We start from the raw sequence: 22,308 nt of genomic DNA, 5'->3' as shown, positions 1-22,308 counted from the left end.
CGGCCCCTCGGAGCGCCGAGGCGTTCCCCGAGCCCTTCCTTCGCATCGGCACAGGGCGAGGCGGCACCCCCGCCCCCCTGGGCCCGACCCGGCCCCGGTACCAGTCCCTGTCCCAGCCGCGGTACCGGTGTCTCCGGCCGAGTGTCTGCACCGAGGTCCCGGGGGAAATGCCCCGATGGGGCGGGTGGAGCCGTGGGGCGCGCCGGTGGCTACCGCCGCAATCGGGGTTGCATAACCAGAGCGATGCGCGGAGAGCCGGAGTGAGCAAGCGGGTTATATATAGCTGCCCTGTCTGTAGCCTGCGGGGCTTGATTCTTCTGTTGAAATATTATCTTTGGATGCGGTAAAAATATTTGGAAAGAAAAATCTAGACTACTCTTACATATTTGAGCATATGTTCCTGCAGCTAACGGCATAAGGGCAGAGCATGACACGATCGGTGTTTTGTTTCTTCTCTGCTGCTGGCAGCGCGGTTCTCGGCCGGGGCAGTTTCCAGCCCGAGCTCAGGGACACGCCACGGAGAAGAGTGTCCCGATGCTGACCCGTGCTGTTTACCTGGTTGCAATACAAAGAGGGGAAGGGATTTCCTTAGGACACCTCGGGGCAATGTCAGAGGACAGAGAGGAGCCGCGGGTGTGAGCTGCAAGACGATTCCGAAAGCAAAGGGACTGATGCAAGCCGGACACAGGACGCCAGCACGTTCCCCGAGGTGTGCCTGGCTCTGGGCAGCCTCTGCCTCGGGAAAAAAAAAATAAATATTCCTCCCTGAAAATTAACAAAAAGCCCCGAATCCAGTGGCCCAGCAGAGTCGGGGAGCTCAGAGCTACTGCCGGTGCATTGCTTGTCCGCACTGTTTCGCAGGTTTATCCTTTCTCCTTCCCTGCTCCCTAGGTACAGCCCCAGCTGGAAGCAGCGCCACGTCTGGGACAGGCCGGGCGCGGTTGGGCCCCTCGACCTGTCCACCTCCCCGATGGGGTCGGGGCAGAGCGGTCTCCGTCTGGGATACAGGACTCGCCGGGAATCGTTGCCAGTCGGTCCCCAGGCGGCAGCGGATCGGGTCCCTGCCCAGCCGCGGGGCTGCAGCCCCGAACTCCCAAATCCTTGAGAGGAGACCCCGTCGCCTCGCTCCCACACCCCGCTCCCACACCCCGTGCCCTGCCTCGCAGGCCGCGAGGGAATCGCACGTACGTGAGGGGCGCCGGACCGAGCTGAGGCGACGGGAGGGTGAAACCAACCCCGAAATCCCCGCGACGGGGAGACTCCGCAACGGCAGAGCCAAACCTGAGGGAACGGGTAGCATAGAGCTTGACTGCGAAAGGGGTCCTCCTCCTCTCCTTCACCCCCAAAAGGGCCTAAAGCCCAGAGGCCACATTTGCCAGCCATGTCGCCCAGCCTCGCGGGCACTTGTCCCTTTCCCCGTCTGCTCTTCATCTCCGGAGCTCTGCAAAGCGCATCCAGCCTCGACGAGGTTTAACCCCATCGTTAGCGCTACTGCTGTGCCCTGGCTCTGCAAGAGACCCTGAGTCGGGCGGGGGACAACTGAATCGATCCTGGAGGTTGTCGGAAGGGCACCAGGAAGAGGGCGAGAACGGGCTCTGCTCCCTTCAGCTCACACCTTGCCCGAGCAGGTGGGAGGTGGAGATTGTCCAACTACCTCTCTGCCGGGAACGGCTCCGCGTTACAGAAACACCGAGAAGTCGACGGGGAAAACGGGCAGGACTTCCTGCCTTCCCGCTCCCTCCGTGGACACACACCTTCGCCCCGAAATGCTCGTGCCACGGCGGTGCAAAAGCCTGTGGCGGCACCTAGGAAAGTAACGCGTTGCAACGATTCCCACCTGTCCCCCTCTCGACGGTAGCACCGAGCCTCTCCGCTGCCCTCGGAGCTCGAGGATCGCTGCCTCCCCGCCGTTTCACCACTTTCCCCGGCCTCGGGAGGGCTTCTCCCGGCAGCAGGTATCCGCTGCCGCCCCCTCCCGCGTTTGGGCCCCTCACCCCCAATCCACCAGACCTTTCAGGCGAGTTGGAGGCGGACACAGGGGGCTGCTGCCTTCGTTCTCACTCTCGGGGGTCGCCCTGTCGGTACGGCTCCCCACAGGCCTGGCCGGGTTCCCCCCAGCGCGGACATCCCCGCTGCGGAGGTGCTCGTGTCCCCCAGACTGGGTCCTCCCAGGCACCTTCAGCCCAGGCAGCGCTGCAGGTGCGCGGGGCCCCGACGGGCTCTCCCCGCCTCCCCACGGCCCGGCTGGGACACAGCCCCACCGCTTTCCCTCCATCCGTCCTTCTCACTCACCCCTCCGTCCGCATTTCTCCTCTCGTCCCTCCCGCGATCCGTCTTTCTGCCCGCTCTCCCGGCCCTTGCCCAGCCCCGCTGTCTCTCCCACCCCAAAACCCCTGCGCCCCGACGGGCCCCTGGCAAGCCCGGACTGCGGGGTAGGGGGGGGAGCAGACTCCGCAGGGGAGCTGTGGGCGGCCCCGCTCGGCCCGGCTCGAGCTTGGCACGGCAGCCCCGGCTCCTCGCTGAGCCGTGGGACAGCAACAAACTAGCGGGGGGGATAGCGACAGCGAGCCGGGGCTGGGGTCACGCAGGGCCGGGGAAGACGGCACCGCACTCCTCGCACCTATCCGCACATGCTGATTTCTCCGCGCACTTCTCACATGAGCAGCCCTGCTGCGGGGCGCACAGGGCTGGCACCCACGGCCGGACCCGGGGAGGGTGAAACCCGCAGCCTCCGCACTTCCACGCCCGCCGCTGCAGCACCGCCCGTGGGCTGCCAGGGATTGAAAAGCACAGTATGGGAAAGACTAACGCTGCCGGTAACGATACTGCTGGCGAAGCAATAATAATTCGTAGAGCTCCAGCTAACGGGAGAAGCGGACATGTACGAATTCGTTGTAAGGGGGGATACAGAGGAGACCGGGGAGATCTCGGCAGGTGAATAAAATCCGTAGTTCCCGCAGGTCCCGGGAAAAACGGGGATTTTCTGACTTTTAATTTGAGACCGTTATCGATGTTATTATAATTACAGTCATCTTCGTTATTAGTCCGACTACAGAGACTATTAGTATTATTTTGCAACTGACATTTAAACTATAGGAACGGAAATTAACGAATCTATCTAACAAATTAAAAAAACAAATGTATTAACCAGGTCTCACCAAGACAGACGGACAGAAAGATAGAAACTAGTGCAAGACAGTCAAACAGACTGAAGAATGAAAGAAAGAAGAAGAAAAAAGAAATAGAGACAAAAAGAGAGAATGTAAGAAAGAAGTAGATGGGAAGAAAGAAGTAAATGAGAAGAAAGATTTTAACAAATAGAAAAAATTGGAGAAAGAGAGAAAGAGAAAGAAAGAAAGAAAGAAAGAAAGAAAGAAAGAAAGAAAGAAAGAAAGAAAGAAAGAAAGAAAGAAAGAAAGAAAGAAAGAAAGAAAGAAAGAAAGAAAGAAAGAAAGAAAGAAAGAAAGAAAGAAAGAAAGAAAGAAAGAAAGAAAGAAAGAAAGAAAGAAAGAAAGAAAGAAAGAAAGAAAGACATTTTAAAAACCCAGGAAGACAGAAAGAGAAAGCAAAAAAAAAAAAAAAAGAGAGACAGAAAAAGACATCGGAAAGACCAGACCGTTTGGGACAGACGAACGAAAAGCAAGACAAGGGCGGCAGGGGTCTGCCGGGGCCACTTTGCCCACCCGCTTTCTCGCGTTTGGAGCGGTTTGTGCTGGGGGTCCCGGCACACGGCTCGGTGCCAGTCGCCGACCCTGCACGGGGCCCCGCGGGGCTCCCGGCTCTCCTCGGGGCTCACTGCCCTGCTGCAGTTGGGCTGGTTTCCGCTGCGCGCCCCGACCCCGCTCGCCCTCGTTGTGCACCCCCCTACCCCCCTCTGCCACCCCGGCCGCCCCGGGCCGTTCTTCTCCGGCTCCGGGACACGCAAGCGGCGGCCGCGGGAGGCACTTCGGCGCGGCCGGCCCGGCGGCACCATGGCAGGTGCGCGGCCCTGCGGAGCGCGGCTCGTCCCCCTGCGGCTACAGCGATAGCGGGGCGACCCGGAACGGGCACCTGAGGACACGCCGGGAGCGGCTCGTGGTCGGGCCGCCGGCAGCGGGGTCCAAGGCTCCGCCCGGCAGCCTCGCTGTGCTCCGCCGGCGGGTGCGCCGGGACACGGGGCTCGGGAGGGACTGAAGGAGAGGAGAGAAGAGGAAAGGGAATAAAAAAGGAAAGGAAAGGAAAGGCAGAGGGAAAGAAATAAATAAAACGAAGAGAAGGAGTGCAATAGAGAGGGAGACAAAGAACAAAAGAGAGAGAAAGAATGAACGAATGCCAGAAAAATAAGAGAGAAAAACATCCTGAGGAAGAAAGCATCCAATAATAAATAAATATTGTTATAACCAGTGGAATCCTCATGAACGACAGTTGTTTTCTTGCTAATAGGCAGAGATGCTCCTGGGAAAGCTTGGGCTTGCAGGGCTGCACGGGCTGCCTGACCCTGCAGGCGGGGCCAGCAGGGAGCTCATGGCTGTACCTGGGGCTCGGTAGGGCCCAGGAGAGCAGGGCTGGGCTCGCTCACCCCCGACACTCCCCACACCCCCTACTGGCTCTGGCTTGCCAGCCTTGGCTCCTTATTATTTGCCATGGGGATTTTGGGCTGGTTTTATGGGGCCACTTGCCTTCAGACACCAATGAAGAGCTCATGCATGGGCAAATTCTCAGAATAAAGCTGTCAGCCACTCTGACCCAGAATAGAGCCAGTGGGGGTTCTCTCTTTCTGCCTCTTTTTTCCTTTTTGTGTTTTTCTTACCCCCCTCTTCACCCCTGGTGACTGCTTGTGCTTCTCCAGTGAGATATCCATGGTCTCTTGTAGTGCAGCTGCCCTGTGTGGCCCATGGTTTAAGCCTGTGAAGTTTTTGGGATCCCTGCCCAGCCCCAGAGCACAGAGCTCCTTTGGGATCTCTGGGGTGGCCTGAGCAAGGGGACCTGGCAGCTGGGGTCATTGCCTGGGGCTTGTCTTGTTTTGAGTGCACCAGGAGCTGCCTCTAAACCCAGTCACTCTCTGTCACTCCTGTTCTCATTATTGTCCATTAATGCTGTCAAAAAGCTCTGTACAGAGGATGCTGCTCTGCTGCCTGGGGCTGACAGACATGTCTGATGTTCAATATGTGAGAGCAAATCTGTGCCCATCCTCTCTGGCCTGGCCCTTTCCTCACATGAACTCAGCTCTGGAGAAGGAGGAAGATCTTGCCTGGTTACAGGGAAATGGGGCAGCAGCTACAGGGGAACGAGGTGCTTTTAGTTTGAAAGAAGGATCCCCATTTCCCAGCACCTAGGTGCCAAAAATGGCCCAGTTGCAGTGTGTTTCCCTATCGAGGCACAACGTAGGGAAAGAGCAGTGAGGAGCCCTGCAGAGCACAGGAGGACACTGCCGCTGGGCTGCAGCCAAAGGGAAAGCAGCCACCTCACTGCTTCTTGCTAGATCCTTTCTTTGGAGAGAGACATCTTTGTCAAGCCATCCACTTACAACCAAGTCACTAAGGGAAGGGGAGGCATTTCTCCATGATTCCATTGTGGTTGTTGCACTGAAGGTTTATGTTCGCAGCAGCATTTTTTTTGGCTAAAGGCAGCCTGGTTCTCTTTTGGATGCAATTACTGTGGCCTGACCCACTCTGGTGCCTTGTGCTGGTGGAGCTGCTGCAGGTTGGCTGGGGGGTGGTTTACTTCCATGTAAGGGGGCTCAGATTGTGTCACCCTGCACGGTGCTGCAGTTAGATGGGCACAGTCCTCACAGGGAGGGACATTACAGAGCTCCATCACTGTCTGGAGACAGGATGTCCCCAAAGCTCCCTGCCTGCAGTTGCTGTAGACCATCCTGTAAGGATTTTTTCCTTTTGAGGACTTTTCCCTTTTCTGTTAGGCCAGTAAAATACCCCTGACTCTCCTTGTTGTTCCACCTTGTCCCCTGTCACAGCTAAGAACAGATAAACATCACGTGTTCTGGAGCTCATATGTTTTCATGGGGTTTTGGTGTGGTAGATTATTTTATATATTAATCACTAACACAACACATTGTGTTAGCACAAACAAATTAATACAAACAAACCACAGGGTTCAGCATGCTAGTGGAAGGCTGTGCAACCTACAGGGCTCCCACTGGAATAAATCCTCTCCCTGCACTGCCGGGTATTTAATCAGACACATTGCAAACTTAACACAAGCGCCATAGGGAACGGATGCTTCAGCCTACGTCAGCTGCTTCTTCAAATCCAATCCAGCATAAAACTGACTAACTCAAACCTGGAGATTTTTCTTCTTATGTCAGTGCTGGAGCTGTACCCTTTGGAATGTGTCCAGCTGAGAGGCAGCAGGCTCTGTACTGTCACCGAGGGCAGCTCAAGCATGTTCAAGTCATATTGGAGAGTGCAGTCTCTGAGAGCAGAGAGCAGACCTGAACATGATTCCAGGACCCTTCCCAGAGCCCATGTTTTTCTGCAAAAAAAGCAGTGTTGCTTCTGCCAGCCTGCTCTATTCCTTTCTCTTCTCCCTTTTCCCTTCTCCCTTCTTCTTTCTCCTCCTCCTCCTCCTCCTCCTCCTCCTCCTCCTCCTCCTCCTCCTTCTCCTTCTCCTTTCTCCCTCTCCTTCTCCTTCTCCTTCTCCTTCTCCTTCTCCTTCTCCTTCTCCTTCTCCTTCTCCTTCCGCTTCTTGCTTTACCCACTTGTGGTTGTGCTTCTTCTCAGGGGTTTTGTTTTCTATGGGTTGTTCTCAGCTCAATTTGCTAATTCCTCATGCCTCAGGGGACATCTTGTACCTTTTCAGAGCACTGCGGTGGGGCAGATGAGGCAGGAGTGGTGGTCCCTTCCGCCTGCAGATCTGCACCAATATCACTGACAGCACATCCCTCTCCCCAGGCACAAGAAATGTGAGGATTTCAGCCCATTGCTTTGGCTCCTGCTTCCACCACCCCATCAACCCAGGCAGGTATGTTGCTGTGGGTGCTGGAGACAGGCAGATTGTCTCTGCTGGAGCTCAAGGCTGCTGAAACAGGCAGCCAGTGCAATCAGGGCCTGCCAAGCACAGGCACCAGCCAGCCAGGTGGCCAGCTCTGCCTGCAGGCATGACATGCCCTGCACCAAGTGCTCCTGCCTACAGAGTCCTGACTGGAGACCTGGCACCCCTTAACAGGCATCTCACGGAACGGAAGGGGCAGGGACTTCACCAAATGCCAGGAAGCCCTTACAATGGGCTTTGTAATCCCTGCACAAGCCCTGCTAAGGACAATGACGTGTTACTAAACCAACTAAGTATAATGAAGCAGAGCAGAGCAAGGCTCCCACTCCTTCCCCTGTGATGCCTCAAACAAGTTCAACATGGGGTGCCCAGCATCACTTGGCATTTTTAAACCCCTTTGCCAGCTGCACCTCTGTGTCTTTCTGTGCAAGCATCAGTGACAATGTTTAGTCACCTTGGGAAAGCTGTTTGGCATTGAAAGGGATCCAGGATAGTCTTGGCTTAGGTTTTTGTATAATTAATTTGTTTTATTTTTAGGTTTTGTTATATAAAATAACATTGTACCATTTGTAGCTCTTCTCTGACAACATCTCTTGTTTTTCCAACTCATTAGTTCCATTTCCTCCTTTTTAGTTGAATTGCTAGCCTGGAACTGGTCAGGAATTCACATTCTCATGGATTTTTTAGGTTTCTTATGATTGTCTCAAAAATATTATTAACAGAAATGGGTGTTTGAATCTAATGTGTTCTCACACACATAGCTGATACATGAGGAACATCCTCCTTCTTGTCCTACTGGGCTCAGAGACAGGGTTTGGAAAAGAGGTATGGAAGCATGCAGTCACGTTCTGCAGAGATGAGAAGCACAGGCACTTCCTTCTTAGTGGGTTTTGCTAGAGAAAACCTGACCCTGGTGAAGCCAGTAGCAGGACCTCCATCATTTGAGGAAGGCGCATATGTGAGGGGACCCATAACATACCCAGGGGCTGAGCTGTGCTGCAGGGACTTCCCATAGGCCATGACCTGGGAAACACTACCATCCCCACAAATGGCACGAACCGGCTGGCACTGAGGGGTGGTTCAGTTTCAGGAACTGCCAATGTTCATGCCTTCCTCTGCGGAATTAGCACAAGGACAGATTAAAGAAAGCCAATTTCCTTTCTCATCAAATCAATTCCTTCTGGGGCAAACAAAGCCACAAGCACAGCGCTCTTGTCCTCCCGTGATCTTGTGGTTTGCTCTGGCTGGAAGAGGCAGCTTTGGAAAACCCGAGCCCATTTCCTGCTCTGCATGCTGCAGTGTATATCCTCACCGCAGCCCTGGAAATGCTTTGATGGATATTATTAGGCCCGGAAAGCATTTGGAGCTCCTTTCTTCCGTACAAACTGACCAAACTACTATGGGATGAAAGAGGGGCAAATTGGAAGGGTCTGTGGATGCTACAGGCCGGCTGCCTTTCTTAGGGAGCCCAGCTTGCACTGCTGCCTGCAACAGGGACTAAAACAAAGCAGCCATGGGGCTGGGGTCACTGCCAGCCCCAGGGAGGGTGGGACATCTCTTTCATACCCTCCTGTATGTGGTTGGGGCAGCACCAAACTGATGCCAGCAAAGACTGAGCTCTCCTGGCTGCATCCAGCTCCATGCAAAGCACCTTGGCCTCTTCTTAAATCCATATATCAGGTCCAGCAGATTCTATCCCCTTCCCCAACCTACCCTCATCAAATCCTACAACCAAGTGGAACCAGCTTTTTGTCCCTCTCACTGGCCATTGCCCACCCTGGGTCTGCACACCCACGTCCTTGCTCAGCCCTCCTAGCCACCGGGACCAGGAGTCTCTCACTGCTACAAAAAGGAAAGTGGCTGAAAAGCAAAGCCAAGCAAAACCTTCACTTTGCAAGGTATTGGAGCTCTGATTGGTGTTTTGCCACTAACACAGTCAAGAAATGACAGTGCGGAAATTTTGGGGAGTGAACAGCACTTGTGGTTCTTGGTGAAATCCCATATTAGTAGAAAGGTCTGGTAAATGGAAGCAGGAGTCGCTCTGACTACAGCATCTGTTGGATGTGGAGAGTGGTTATGACTCTCTCCAAATACAATGCACATGTACTGGGGAAAATGACTGTTACAATAACAGGAATAAATCTTAATAGAGACTTGGGTGATAACAGACACCATAGGGGAGTTATCAAAATGAAAAACAGATGGCAATGTCTCTGCCAAACCTGCATAGAAACCCCTTGGAAGGACTAGCAGACCTTGTACCTGGAAATGAAAAGAGACCAAGGGAGACAGAGACATGGGACCCAGGCTGAGGGAAGAAGATAAATCCCATCACTATGCCCTGCTGAGAAGCTAGAGAAACAGCGGTTTGGTGTCAGAGTCCTCCTGCTTGTTTCTGTTTTCCACAAGTGTGGGTCTAAAAGCAGGTTGATTTGACAGACTCTTCTCCACTTCTCTCAGCTTTGGCAAGGCAGAAGGTTGCAAGTCAGGCTGGACAGGGGCCTTTTTTGACTGTGTTCAAACAAGACCTCAACCTGTCCTATTAGCACGAGATCCTATTTTCTCTGCCTATTGGCAGCAAGCAGGGACAAAGTTGGCAGAGAAGGAATAGTGGAGGAGCAAGCTTGGGGCCCGAGGAAATTTAGGTACTGCCTTGGGCTGTGAGTGCAGGATGGATTTCTTTTCCTGCAGTTATAGGGGCTACAAACTGAGCCCAGACTTCATGGTATGGCAAAGAACAAGCAAACAGGAAGCTCGGCTGGAACTGACAGTTTCTTGGCCGAACACAACGAGAGACAGGACAGAGTGACGTTAAATGAAATTGCACCTTCTCCCCAGTACTTAAATGTCTTCAGCAGAGGAGAAACCACACATCAGCCAGAGTGCAGAAACCCGGCTTCACTCTGCTCTCTCTTGAGCGCCTGGTGAGTTACTGATACACAAAAGTAGGTGTCGATACAGAGCAGGTCATTGCGAGATGAGGGCATCATTTGCCCCTTGAGTTTGTAGGAAGGGAGCAGAAGAACATCCTCAGGAATCCCTTCCACTAAGGGAAAGTGCCCAGCCTCTGCTGATCAGAGTCCAAACTCTGGGATCAGGAGCAGGATATGCTGATTGGTTAGGGACCAGCTTTGCTTGTTTGATTCTGTTCAAAGGCTGGTCCCACACCAAAACCCAGCTGAACTGACCCCCACAGCCATACAACACTAGGGCAGAGGGAGAGTCTCGAGCAGGGACTGTCACTTCCTCCTTCCCTCTCAGAGGTGACTATGCAGGCTACCATCATCCAGTCCAGGGCCAGCTTGACAACTGGGGATTAAATAGTGGAAAATTCAAAAGACAGCTGAGGAAGGGACTTATATTAGTCAAGACACTCAGCATGATAATGTTAGATGACCAGGGACACCAGCAGTAAATAGAGATGTTGTTATGGTAATGGAAACAAGGCTGGAGGGAGAGAGGACCACAGAACAGACCCTAAGTGCTTAATGCCTCTAAGTTGTCAGGGACTTTGCCCCTGGCTGTCATTATTTTCATTGCATCCTAAATCTGCAGCCTCTGGTCAGAGCAGGTGTCTGAGGACATGGGATGGATCAACTCTGTGCCTGTCACAGCCAAGGCTGCACTGAAGAGAGTCAGTTGTGATCTGGCCACATTGATCATCCACATTGATATAATCCAGGGTTAATAACCCCAACTGACTTGTTTCCATACAGTAAAAAATCATCCATATCCAAGGGATCAGCAAGAAGAATCCTGAAACTTTGAGCTAGTTTATTCCAGCATAAGAGGGGCAGACCCTACCTTTACTTCCCCAAGCTGGTACTCACTCATGCCCATGGCTAGCATAGTCACTAGGATGAGACTTTGTCTGAGGGACAGGCAGGGACCATTTGACCCCAGACAGGCTGCAGATGCCTCCTGGTTTTGGCTCAGTTTAATGTACATCAAGCAAAAGAATTCAGAGATCAAACAGCATCTTTAAGCCAGCCTCAACAAGGAGGTTTGCTTTATCATGCACTTAGTCACAATAAACTAGCCAATAAAGTAGTAATAAATGGGCACCAAAAATTATATCAGAGTCAATAAAAATAAAACAGAATTTAACAAGGAGAAATGAATTGTTAACACTCTTTTCCTGTCCTATAAAACATGTCAGGTTTTACAGGCATTGGGCAAATGCAAAGCTTCCCGCAGGGTGACAACCCCAAAACCCCATCATCAGCACAGCCCCGGTTCCTACTTCTGCTGCTGGCTGGGGACCTATCCATGAGGCTGTGGGCTCCCCAGGGCTGTGGAGTGCATCCCACGTCCCACGTTTCCCCTCTGCTGGCCATGGGGAGCCCTGAGGTGATGCAGCCTTTCCTTGTGGCAGTCACTGCACCATCGGGAGCCAGGCAGTAAAACCGTAGGGTGCTGAGCTGAGCTCTCGCACTGAGCAAACAAGCCTTTATAAAGGTTTAGAGGACCACCTTCGTGTGCAGAATGACCCCCCATGTTTAAACCAAACAATCTTGACCTCTCTATGAGTTTTAACCACATAAAAGCTCACCTCTTGGACTCTCCATTAGGTTTTATGATGTGCTTCCATATTTAAATGGACATGACTCACACCAGGGTTTCTGCCGTGCAAGTGAAGGAAAGAAAAGATGAATGCCAGATGTTATGTATGAGTTACTTCAGGGAAAAAAAAAAAAAAAAAAAAGGAGAGAAAAGGAATTAAATGCTGGGCTTTCACAGCTCTTCTAACTCAGGTGAGCATCAGGCTGGTATTTGAATTTGATTAAAAAATGCAGCCTCCTCAGCCTGGCTGCACTCCTTGCTGTCCTGCAAGCATGCAGCCTCCCCAGCTTGTCCCCCTCCCCAGCAGGGGCTTCAATTTTCTGTCAAAAGTCTTCTGGCTAAACCTGGCAGCTGTCAGCACCTCCCTGTTTATTTGTGGAGCAGAAGGGGGCAGGATGGGGAGCAGAGAGAGGGCAAAGGGCAGTCCTTCTTTGGGGTGATGTGTTCCCTCACCCAGAAAATCCTGGGTAGGGCAGGTGGGGCAGTGGTGCCACACAGAAGTGCTGCACAGGTGGGATGGTGTGAGTCCCAGGGTGCAGACTGCACTGCAAAGGGAAAAGCACCTGAGAAGCTGCCAGCCATCCCCCCCGGCTTATAGCTGCTGTCACCCGGGCTCCATGTGGCATGGGGAGGTAGCAAGGGCTCAGCAACAGACCACCTTGCAGCCTTAAGACAGGAGCCTGTTCCTCTCTGAAAGGACCATCTGTGCCCACACAGACTTCTTGGATGTCATTGTCTTGACCACTCTGCTCTCCATAGACTCATCTGGCACATAACTCACATTCCCACCTCGAGGGGATGACGGCAGAGCCTCCAGCCAGGCAGGCATGAAATCCCTAGGCTCATGCCATGGGTTAGCCTTCTCTGTACTCAGTGCTGTACATACACAGAGCATGAAGCATGGACATGCCCACACTGAAATCCTGGGCACCAGGTCCTGCTCTCAGCACCAACACGAAAGAGAGCACAGGAGCTGCAAAAAACTTCAGCGCCACTGATGGTGGAAGGATCTATCCACCCCTTGTAGCTTTTTCAGCACCAGTGGCTGCAACCTTAAAAAACCTAACAAGCTCTATATGCTCAGCCCTTATCAGGAGTTTCCTCCTGGGAGGGCCTGATGCTCCACGTGGCCTCTCTTCCCCACAGCTGGCTGGGGGACCGGCATGTCAACATGAAAGGGGTCCTGCTGCTCTCAACTAGGGCAAGCTGTCCCACTGCAGACAGATGAGGCTGAAACTCCACACTAAGCATGTGTAAGGACATTAAGCTGTTGGAACTAAAGGATAATTTGAAAAGTATTTTTCTTAATACTGGCATTATGTTTCTCCAGCCTTGCAGTTGGTAAAGAGAAAAAGAATGTCCTTACTAAGGGAAAGTAAGTGAAAGCTGAACCGGGGAGGAATTAGGGGGTGGTGGATGCTCGGAGCCAGGTCCCCTTGCTTGGCTCAGGTCTCTGATCATGCCTGGGTCAAGAAGAAGGCCTGTTCCCAGTCCAGCCCCTGGTGAAACACCCTAGGGGGCACAGGCCTTCCTTCACTGGCAAACTGCAACATGGCAAGAGGGAACCACTGCAGCCACACACTTTCCTGTGAGCAAGAGCCTCCATGCTGCATGATGCCTGTACCAAGGGTAGGGCTGCACTCTCGTTGAGGCCCTGGGAACATTCAGGTTAGGCAAACCTCTGTTTTCCCAGAAGTGATAAACCAAATGTTTTTTCATTTTTGTATCACACAGAAAGTCCCCCTGGGTACCTGCTGAGCTCTGCAACTTCTTTATACTGCTGCTAAGTGACCCAGTCACCAATATAGAACACAAACCTCCATAAGTTTTATTCCCCTTCACATTTTTAGACCTCTTTCCTTAGCCAGGTAAATCAGTGCTGTCAGTGAGCTCATCCGATCTGCAGTTACAGCAGCTGCAAATGGCATCTGCTGAATTGTTATTTCTCAGTGCTCTCCTGTTCAACCCTGCAGGGAGGGAAGCCCTTCCTGATGTTCTGGAGCTGGCCAGTCACAGCCCTATGGTGCAGCCTCTCTGCATTCCCACCTCTGCCCCTGCAAAGGTCTCAGGACTGCAGGCTCTGCGCTTGCCTCTGCTTCTGCTCCCAGCCTCTGCCACCACAGGACAGGGTAGCAGGTGGGTTGCAGGGCTTGACGCTGCACCCCAATCTCCTGAGTGCAGGAAGCTGATAAGTTAGTGGCTCGGGGAGCATGGAGAGGCACAGTGCTGGCCACAGGGCATCAGAAGAGCCCTCATTCCTTGTAGAGGAATTCCTGTGCCCTTGCAAAATGCCCGTGTGAATGGAGGCAGGAAAATTAGCTGCAATATGGCTTTTTGTGATCGCAGAGAAATTGCAAAAGGAAGGAAAATAAAAAAAGGTTCCGTTTCCCTCTTGCTCCCCTTCCCCATGACGCTGGAAAGGCTCAGGAAGTGCCCAGCCATCAGGAACAATGTGAAAAAAAACCAGTACCATTTTCCCTGGTGAACCTGGCGGGATCCCAAGCAGGGACCATAACTCCCGCAGGATTGAGGCTCCCTTGTACCTCTCATGGGGAAATGAGGGCTGGGCTGCCTCCTTTCATTTTCCTCCTCTTTCCTTGTTGAGCCCTGCTGCCATGTCCCCCACACCATGTTGGGTGTGGGGAGGGTCCAGGACATTGAGGAGCATCCATGTTCCCAGGTAGCATGTTGCCTGGAGTAGGCACTACATCCCAGCCTCCTCCAGGGCCTTGCATCCAGCCTCCCCTGGGCTTGTGTGTAAATGCTACGCTTCCCCAAATAGATGCTTTTCTGGGAATGTCCCATGGCCATGTGGAGGCTTGGCTGGTTAGCATCAGATGACCAAAGCTGTTGTGTGCTCCCATTGTTCCCCAAGACAGTTATTAATAGAACACCATAATAATATGGGATATTTATAAAACACCTCCGTGCCTGGGAATCCAGAGCAATCTGCAAACCAATGCAGGTCTGTTTGTCAGCCCTGAGCCACTCTGGTGATCCCCACAAAGGGAAAATGAATTCTAAACCCCATTGAATGATACGAGAAATGCATGGGCTGGAGGGGCCACTGAAAAAGTCCGGTGCAAGACATGAGTATCAGCACTGTGGTCCTGCAAGGGTGCAGGGGCAGGGACACCCCAGCCTCAGCCTCTTCCCTGCCAGCAGATTGAAACAGAGGAAGAGTGAGGGTCATAAATGCTCTTCCCCTGGTCCCAGCTGCAGCCTGATACTTGGGGAAAGAGAGATGCCACTAAAGAAATCAAAGCTGGCATGGCCTGTGGCAGCCCAACCATGTCCAGGCTCCCGAGGACAGCCCACAGGACCAGGCTGGAGCTGGTGAAGGAGGCTGCCTTTCATGCAAGGTTAGGTTAGAAGAACTGTTCCATTTGCTGCCCTCCTGTGATATCTGGACCACAGGGACTAGGACCAAGCTCTGGGACAGGCTGAGGAGTTTCCCACTTGTAGCAAGGTCTGCAAATCTGCCAGGCCCTGTATAGAAAACACATCAAAAACACACACTCGTGCTTAGCTTTAGAGATGAAAAAAGTAAAATGAGGCACAGGATGCAGTTAGAACAAAGCCAGCCCCTCTGTGCTTTATGGGCTGGGGCCAGGCCCAGTGCCTGGGAGCTGCCAGGTATGTGTCCAGGCACCAGATGCAGTGGAGACCAGTGGAGAATGGATGGAGAGGCACACAGATAGCTTTGCTGTCAGGCTGTTCCACCAGGATCATAAAACCAAACAAACCCAATCCTCCCCCCAGCCTTGCTTGAGGAATTGGAGAAAAGAGGCCATTTATGTCTTCACACGGACGACTGAGCCTGGCAATGACCTTTGGTCACTTTGGAGCGGGTCTGGATTTGAAATGTGAACCAGAGACCAGGAGGTGAAAACCTCCGTATCCCATTACAAATCCCTGGGGATGCCCAAGGCTTGTCAAGTCACAGTGCTTTGCTGCTTATTTATTACTATTTTTCTATGATTGTAGCCATCACCAGGGCTTGCATTACTGATGGAGCAGTGGTCAGCTGCCAAGTGGCCTCTGGGGCCAGGCTGTCTCCCAGCAAGGTGGGAGGCTTGGACCCTGGGGCTGGGGTGGCTGCAGTGTTGGTCCTTGCTGCTGGGAAAACACATTGGTCCTTCCCTGGCAGCAAGCAGGAGCTTGTCACTGGTGGGAGACATGGTTCCCAGGCTGGTGACAGCTGTGAGGAGACAAATTTATCCTTCAAGATAATGAAGTATAGAGCCCCACACAGTAAGGGATCCAGGTGAAATATCCCTGAGCTGTATTATAGTGAAATTATTTCTATATATTGTATATGTAATACTGCACACTGGCTTATTCACAACCAGTCAGCACTTGCTGTTGGATTATTAATGCTCTAAGGTAGGAAAATCCTCTGTCTGGTTTTAGTGTGCCCTCTGAAGTAACTGCAGAAGACTTACATTTTATCAGCAAGTGACTTAAGTTTTCCTTCAGAGACCTCTAACCCATCAGGTAACTGTGGCTTCATGAGAAAAGCAAGTTGGAGACAGCATGCACTTAAAAAAAAATCATACCTCTCTATAAACAGAAAATTTCCTTTCATCCCTTTTAAGCCCGCTTTGCCCCACTCCTCCCCACTAATCATCTTATTTCTACTGTCTAAGAGGTATCAGATCATTTTACAGAATGGGGGTGAAGGCAAGACCCTGGGTGGTCAGGGACAGTCTCCCCAGAGTGGCTTTGTTGGATCTGCCCTCCAGACAGAGAGGCAGGTTCCCACTGCTGAACGATGGGGTTTGCAAGATGTTTTATAGAAGAAGTTTTAGCACCCCTGTGTGGCATCACTCTGCTATGTGAGAGCTGAGCAGTGAAAGGAAAATCTGCCTGAAGCTTCTGGGAGTCAGCAGCAGCCTGTCTGCTGATGGAAATGTGAGTCTGCCGGCAGGCCGAGTCCAAACGATTTCCCCATTAACAGGTCAGCTCCTGGGGAAAGCCACAAACTCACCTTATGATGGGCACGAACACCACAGGCTCTCTGAAGCAGTTTCTTAGAGGCACAGCAAGTCTCTTCAAACAGGAGAGAAAAGCTGTGTAGAGAGCATGAGAGAGTAACTCACATAGATCGGTGTGCCCTGCTGTGACATTAGATGCTTCACAGTGGAAATTATAATTAAATTGCTGACAATGTGGGGCAGCTGATGAAGGTTGCTGAAATAGTCAAGGATCAGTGCATTGACTTCCACATTGATGCAGGGACTCTGAATGTTATACAAGATGGGTTATTTCCCATGGTTATTTAGGAGAGAAAGGTGAGAAAGTACTTAAGTGCAAGTTTGCTGAGTATCCAAAGGTTTGCTGTCTGAAATTATCCAGACCACTGGTCAGTGATGGGAAGAGAGAACAAGATTGGTAAAGAAGAATAACAAACCAGAGCAATACTAGTCCTGACCTCTTGACTGGTTTCTTTCACTAGGCACTATCTGCATTAAATGGGAACCCTTATACACCTCTGCAGATGTGACGCAGGCTGCCAAAATGTTGTCACTCTCTGGAAAATACCATCCTAAGTCTCACTGACTCTCAGTGGGATTTATGCTGTCTAAGTAAGTTCTGGAAACATCAGCCAAGAAGTGTGCATTTCTTCAGGGCCCAGCTGAAGTGCATTACCTCCAGGAGAAGGTAGGAGTGTGAAAAGCAGCTTCAGCACTTCAGCTGATAGGAAGTGACTTGTGTGTTAATGGTTCCAGATCCCATTTCTATTCTCAGCCTTTTGCTACTGGGAAGCTCCTTTCCCCATAGAGCTGTCCTGCTTGGTGCTGCAGCACATCTTGTTACCACTCCCACCACTTCTGATCAGCTCTCCCAAGTCCCTGCTGCAGGCAGAAAGAACCTGTGAGGGGTAAAACAGAGTGCTTGGTGCTCAACTGACCAAATTTTCAGGGTTGTTCATCAAGATTAAAACTACAGAAAGAGAAATATGGGACAGTAAGAAACTGCAGCACAGGTCTAGTGCTGAACAATGGAAATTCCCAAGAATGGGGCTTGCAAGTGGCTCTTCAAGCATGAAGTTAATCCAATAAAGTGAATTGTCCAGTGCAATCTCTCTAGTACAGCAACCAATATACGGAATAGGATTAACTTTGGGCTCAAAGCGAGTAAATGCAACCTTTGTATCTGATGCTGAATTGTTCTGCCTCAGTGCACTATCAGAGCCTGAATTTCTTATTTTCCATCTGCTTTCTTTGGTAGAAGCATATTGTGGCCAACCCGAAACGTCAACCTTAGTGAACACACAAGAGAAACTTTTAGGTTTCTCTGAAACACAAATGAGTAAAATATAAATAATGATTATGCTGGTTATGATCCTAAAACTTAGACTGGCTTCAAGTTAAAAATACATATCTAATCCAAGTGTTTGTTTTTGTTACTTGCGTCAGGAGTAGAGTCCAAAATACCTAGGACTACACAACAGCTTTGGGAATATCACATTTTCAGCCCAGTGGCTGTGTTGTGCTGCAGTGATTTAAGACTTGAAAACATGGACAAAGAACAAAGTAGAAAAAAAAAATTCAATGTACTATTTATTTGAAACAAAGTATGCAGCTGTTTCAAAATAATCCGCAGAAACTCTGCTTTTCTTGGTGCTGCTGTGGAGAGAGCACTTCCGTTTCAATGCCAGATTTTAGCAATTTCCACCTTCCATCATGCTCTGACAAACCTACAAGAGTTTTGTCTGGTCCAAGGTGAAGCACTGTGCTGTGCCAGAAGAGGCAAGCAGCCCTCAGGGCAAGTGGAGGCAGGAAAACAGCTCAGCTTTTAGTGCAGCACTCTCATTGGGCATGGAGGGAGATCATGGTGCAGGACAGCTTTTCTGTGTGCTTACTCCATGCCCAAAGGCTTGTACAAACCTTGTCTCCAGCCTGGCAACTGAGTGAGCTTTGGGGTCCTTTACTGAAAATCTGCTTCTTTGAAAAATCTTTTCTCCAAGGCCCACAGTTGCCACAAAGTGCCTCCAGGTCCCTGCAGCAGCCTGGGCATCAGGCTGCCTTGCTCAGTTTGTGGAGCGAGTGGGGCTTTAGCAAGTGGCCAAAGTGATGCTATTAAGTCCAAGTGTCAGATTCCTGGGGGAACAGCCTGCCCTGGTGAGGGAGGCAGGCTGGGCTGGGTGCTGCTCTCACTGAGAGAGGGTTTTTGGCTTAGCAAGTTTGTCAGGCATCTGACAGGTATTCACAGTGTCTGTGGGGGGCTGATCCAGACAAATTTGATCTCAAGCATGTAGAGAGTGAGAGCATCAGGGAAGGACCTGGTTTTTACTGCCATATCCAGTAGGAAAATCTTAGAATTTTGGGGGGGGCAGAAATCCAGGGGATGAATATCCAAGCAAAAGCAATGATGCTGTGACTGAAGAGAATAAAAATTTGAAGGAGTAATTTGTGGCCCAAACTGAGGATTCTCATGTCAGTTTTACAGTGGATGGCACCAGCCCAGGATAGGTCTCACTGCAGACCCCACAGTGCTTCCCCCTACAAGTCCCTCCCCGCAGTTGATGGGAGAATACATACAATCTGGGGCAATGGCAATGTATTTCTGAAAGTATTGGTTTAAATTCTTCTGCCTTGAATTATAAGAGCACCTTTGGACACAGGACTCTTCATCTCATGTGCCTGCTCTTCTTCCAACAGGCAAGCGAGGTGACCCAGTGAGGGTGGGCTGACACGGAGCATATCAGGAGCTCTCCGCAAACAGAAACATCAGATGCCACCTCAAGGCCAAATTTAAGTGTGGGTAATTACATTTCCCCATTTAAACTGCTGGCTGGTCTCAGTGGATAAAATGTTCCCTTCCTAGCTGGAAGTGTTGCCATGTCCTGGGAAACAGCTGCTGTGACAAAGTTAGGGGGCAGCTGCTTTTCACAGAGGACTGACGTGTTGGTGGCACAGGGCCTCCTGAGCCCAGGTACCCAGATGCAGTGCTGCTGAGGGCTTCCTGCACACCGGGAGCTCCAAGAGCTCCTCTAGGCTTTGGTATAGCTTGAACCAGTGCCCAACTGGGGAGGGAGTGCTGGGATAGAAAAGGGCTCAAGGCCAAATGCAAGTGGGATCGGTGAGGCCGGGTAAGGGGCCAACATTGCCCAAAGCACTGCCTGCAGTGGGACAGGGACAGAGGCCTCTGCCCCTCTGGGTGCCTGTGCTCCTCGCCTAGCACACTGCTCCTACTACATGAGTTGGAAATGGCTGAGTTTGCAAATGAGATCAAGTCCAACAACATCTGAGGCAAAGACAAGCTAAGTCAATGACCCAACTTAGTGAAAGCTGGTGAAATACAGACTTCGCCCTTTTCCTTCCCTGCAGCCCTGGTGAAGAGCCCATACTCTCAAGTAGGTCTTTATAAATGATCAAAGCATCTGTGTGGCTTTCAGAGGGTTGAGCTTCTACTCACAACCCAAGGTCCAGTTTAATAATGTAGCTTGTTAAATAAACAAGTGGCTACACAGAGCCCCAGCACTGTGACGATGGAGAAGATCCGGTGTTCTCTTCCCACTCCAGCGCCAGCTGTTGATGGACATCTGTCTGTAAAACATTGGGCCTTTTATTGTTTTTAATGCAAGAAATGCCTTTTCCTGGAGACCACCACTGAATACTGCTTTGCTAGAAAGGCTCCTTCACAATCCAAACAGAGAGCAAGTGAGCATAGAGGATCCATTACCCAAAACCTCAACAAAATCTTCCTCACCCATGAAAAGTGTATGCACAACGGAGGACAATCTTGGGGATGGGGTTTGGAGGAGGGGGGAGCTGTTCCTGGAGGGCAGTGTTCTGGGACCCATCAGAGGAAAATGCTTCAATTTTTCTATCCGATAACACTACTGCCTGGCTAAGAAAAATAATCCCTTATTAAAGATAACAGGAATCTGGCTTGTATAAAGGATTCATAGAGATCGATGTGCTTCCAGTTTTCAGAGTTCCTGTACCTTCAGAGAGACTAAAAACCACAATATCGGCATGGTGGTGGACTCCTGCAGACACAGTTTGGTTTCATTTTTTTGCTTGTAAATTTGAATTGCAGGCTTAAATCTGATTGCAGTCACCAAAGAGTTGTTGAGGTCTTAACCTGCCTGAAGAGGTGATCCATTCAGCCTTGTGTGTGCTGAAGAGTCAAGGAGTGCATGTGTGTAACAACCTCTTTTTACCAAAGGCATGAAGACATGCTGTCTTAATTCTCATCCTTTTATTAGACCAGAGATTTGTTTTACTAAAAAAATATGGAAAATGTAAATGTCAGTAATATATTCCTTTAACTGAGCCAAATTCCACATTCTCTTACACTCTCAGATACCTTCACCAGCACAGCTTTTGCTGTGCAGAAGCACAGCAGGCTCTTAGAACAAGAAAGCTTGGCAGAGCCACGGCTACAGCCCCTGAGGAGGGCTGCTCCAGAGTCCCTCACTGCGGGACAGAGGCAGCAAGAGGGTTACAAAAGCCTTGTGCTGTCACAGGTCACCTAGAGTCACCTCAACACTGGCACAAGTCCCCCACATCTGTTTAGTGTGGGAAGAGGTGATCTCAGCCTGACAGGTAAAATCGGGAGTTCTTACAGATCAGTCCTGGAGGAGACATCGGTGGTGAGATAGATGCTAATTGCTAATGAGAAATGGTCCATCGAAACTGGCAATGGCCCCAGCTCTGAGGTGGTAAATAACCCTAGTGCTTTTTTGGCAGTAAAACAAAAATCTGGTTTTGTGCAATGGTCAGCAGAGGAGAACTCAACCGGAGCAACCTGGGGTATGCAGCGGGGCTCTCAGGGAGAAGGTTAATTCAGGGTTGTTTTACTGCCTCACAGGATTTGAGATCCATTTTTGTGCCTGGAAAAGGTTTACTTCACTGTAGGAAAGTTCCACCCGTCTCAGAATAGCTTTGGTTTTCCGAAAACAGCTCAATGTCATCAAAGATGATTTCACCCTTTGCCTCTTCGTGGGTGGAATTGCAGCTGAGTGACATTCTCATGTTATGCAGGGACAAGCACAGCAGAAATTCCTCCAACTGAAGGGCACTAAATTGCAGGGTCACCATGTCAGTGTTGTTAGGAGATCTCCATTTGGCTCCTACCAAAAGCCAGCTTGAGAAGGGCCTTGACCCACGTGGTTCCTTCCCGGGACTCAGCTCTCCTACCCCTGAGCTCCCTGTGCAATGGCAGGACCATGAAGCACAGAGCCCAAATGTCCATCCCCTGGCTCCTTTCATTCCTGAGTTTCACAGATTAAAAGTGTGATTTCCTCCTGGTAACACCCAGGAGCTGGCAAGTTTCAGCCTGGAGTGATTTTTTTTTAAGTATTATTATTTTTTTTTACCTAAAAAGCCTTGATAAAAATAACCTCAAGGAAAGAAAAATCATGCACTCAAACCAATGAAGCCCTGACGCAACCTTCACTCACAGGAGCACTAGGACCAACAATACCGTAATAAAGATCTGAGGTATCACTAAGAAAAATAGGAAGCAGCTAGAGGAAAAAAAAGGTCACCACAAGCTCGCTGTAAACATCCTTGCTTTGCACATACCTCAGCCTTGCTGGTTTGACTGCTAGCAGGCCAGAGTGTGACGCTGCGTTTTCAGTGCTACAGGTATTTATTTTACACTCTGGCTCCGAGTCTGAGCCTCCGAATGTAAAAACAATCAGAAGACTGAAGTGTAAATTCTCCCTGCTGATTTATTTACTGTTGTGTTTTTATAGCACCACATGGCTCTAAGTTTGCACTGCGCCCATTCAACCAA

The sequence above is a fragment of the Apus apus genome, chromosome 16 (assembly GCF_020740795.1).
Source record: "Apus apus isolate bApuApu2 chromosome 16, bApuApu2.pri.cur, whole genome shotgun sequence".
NCBI lineage: Eukaryota > Metazoa > Chordata > Aves > Apodiformes > Apodidae > Apus > Apus apus.
The sequence above is the reverse complement of the archived record's forward strand: the minus strand, read 5'-3'. Positions refer to the sequence as shown.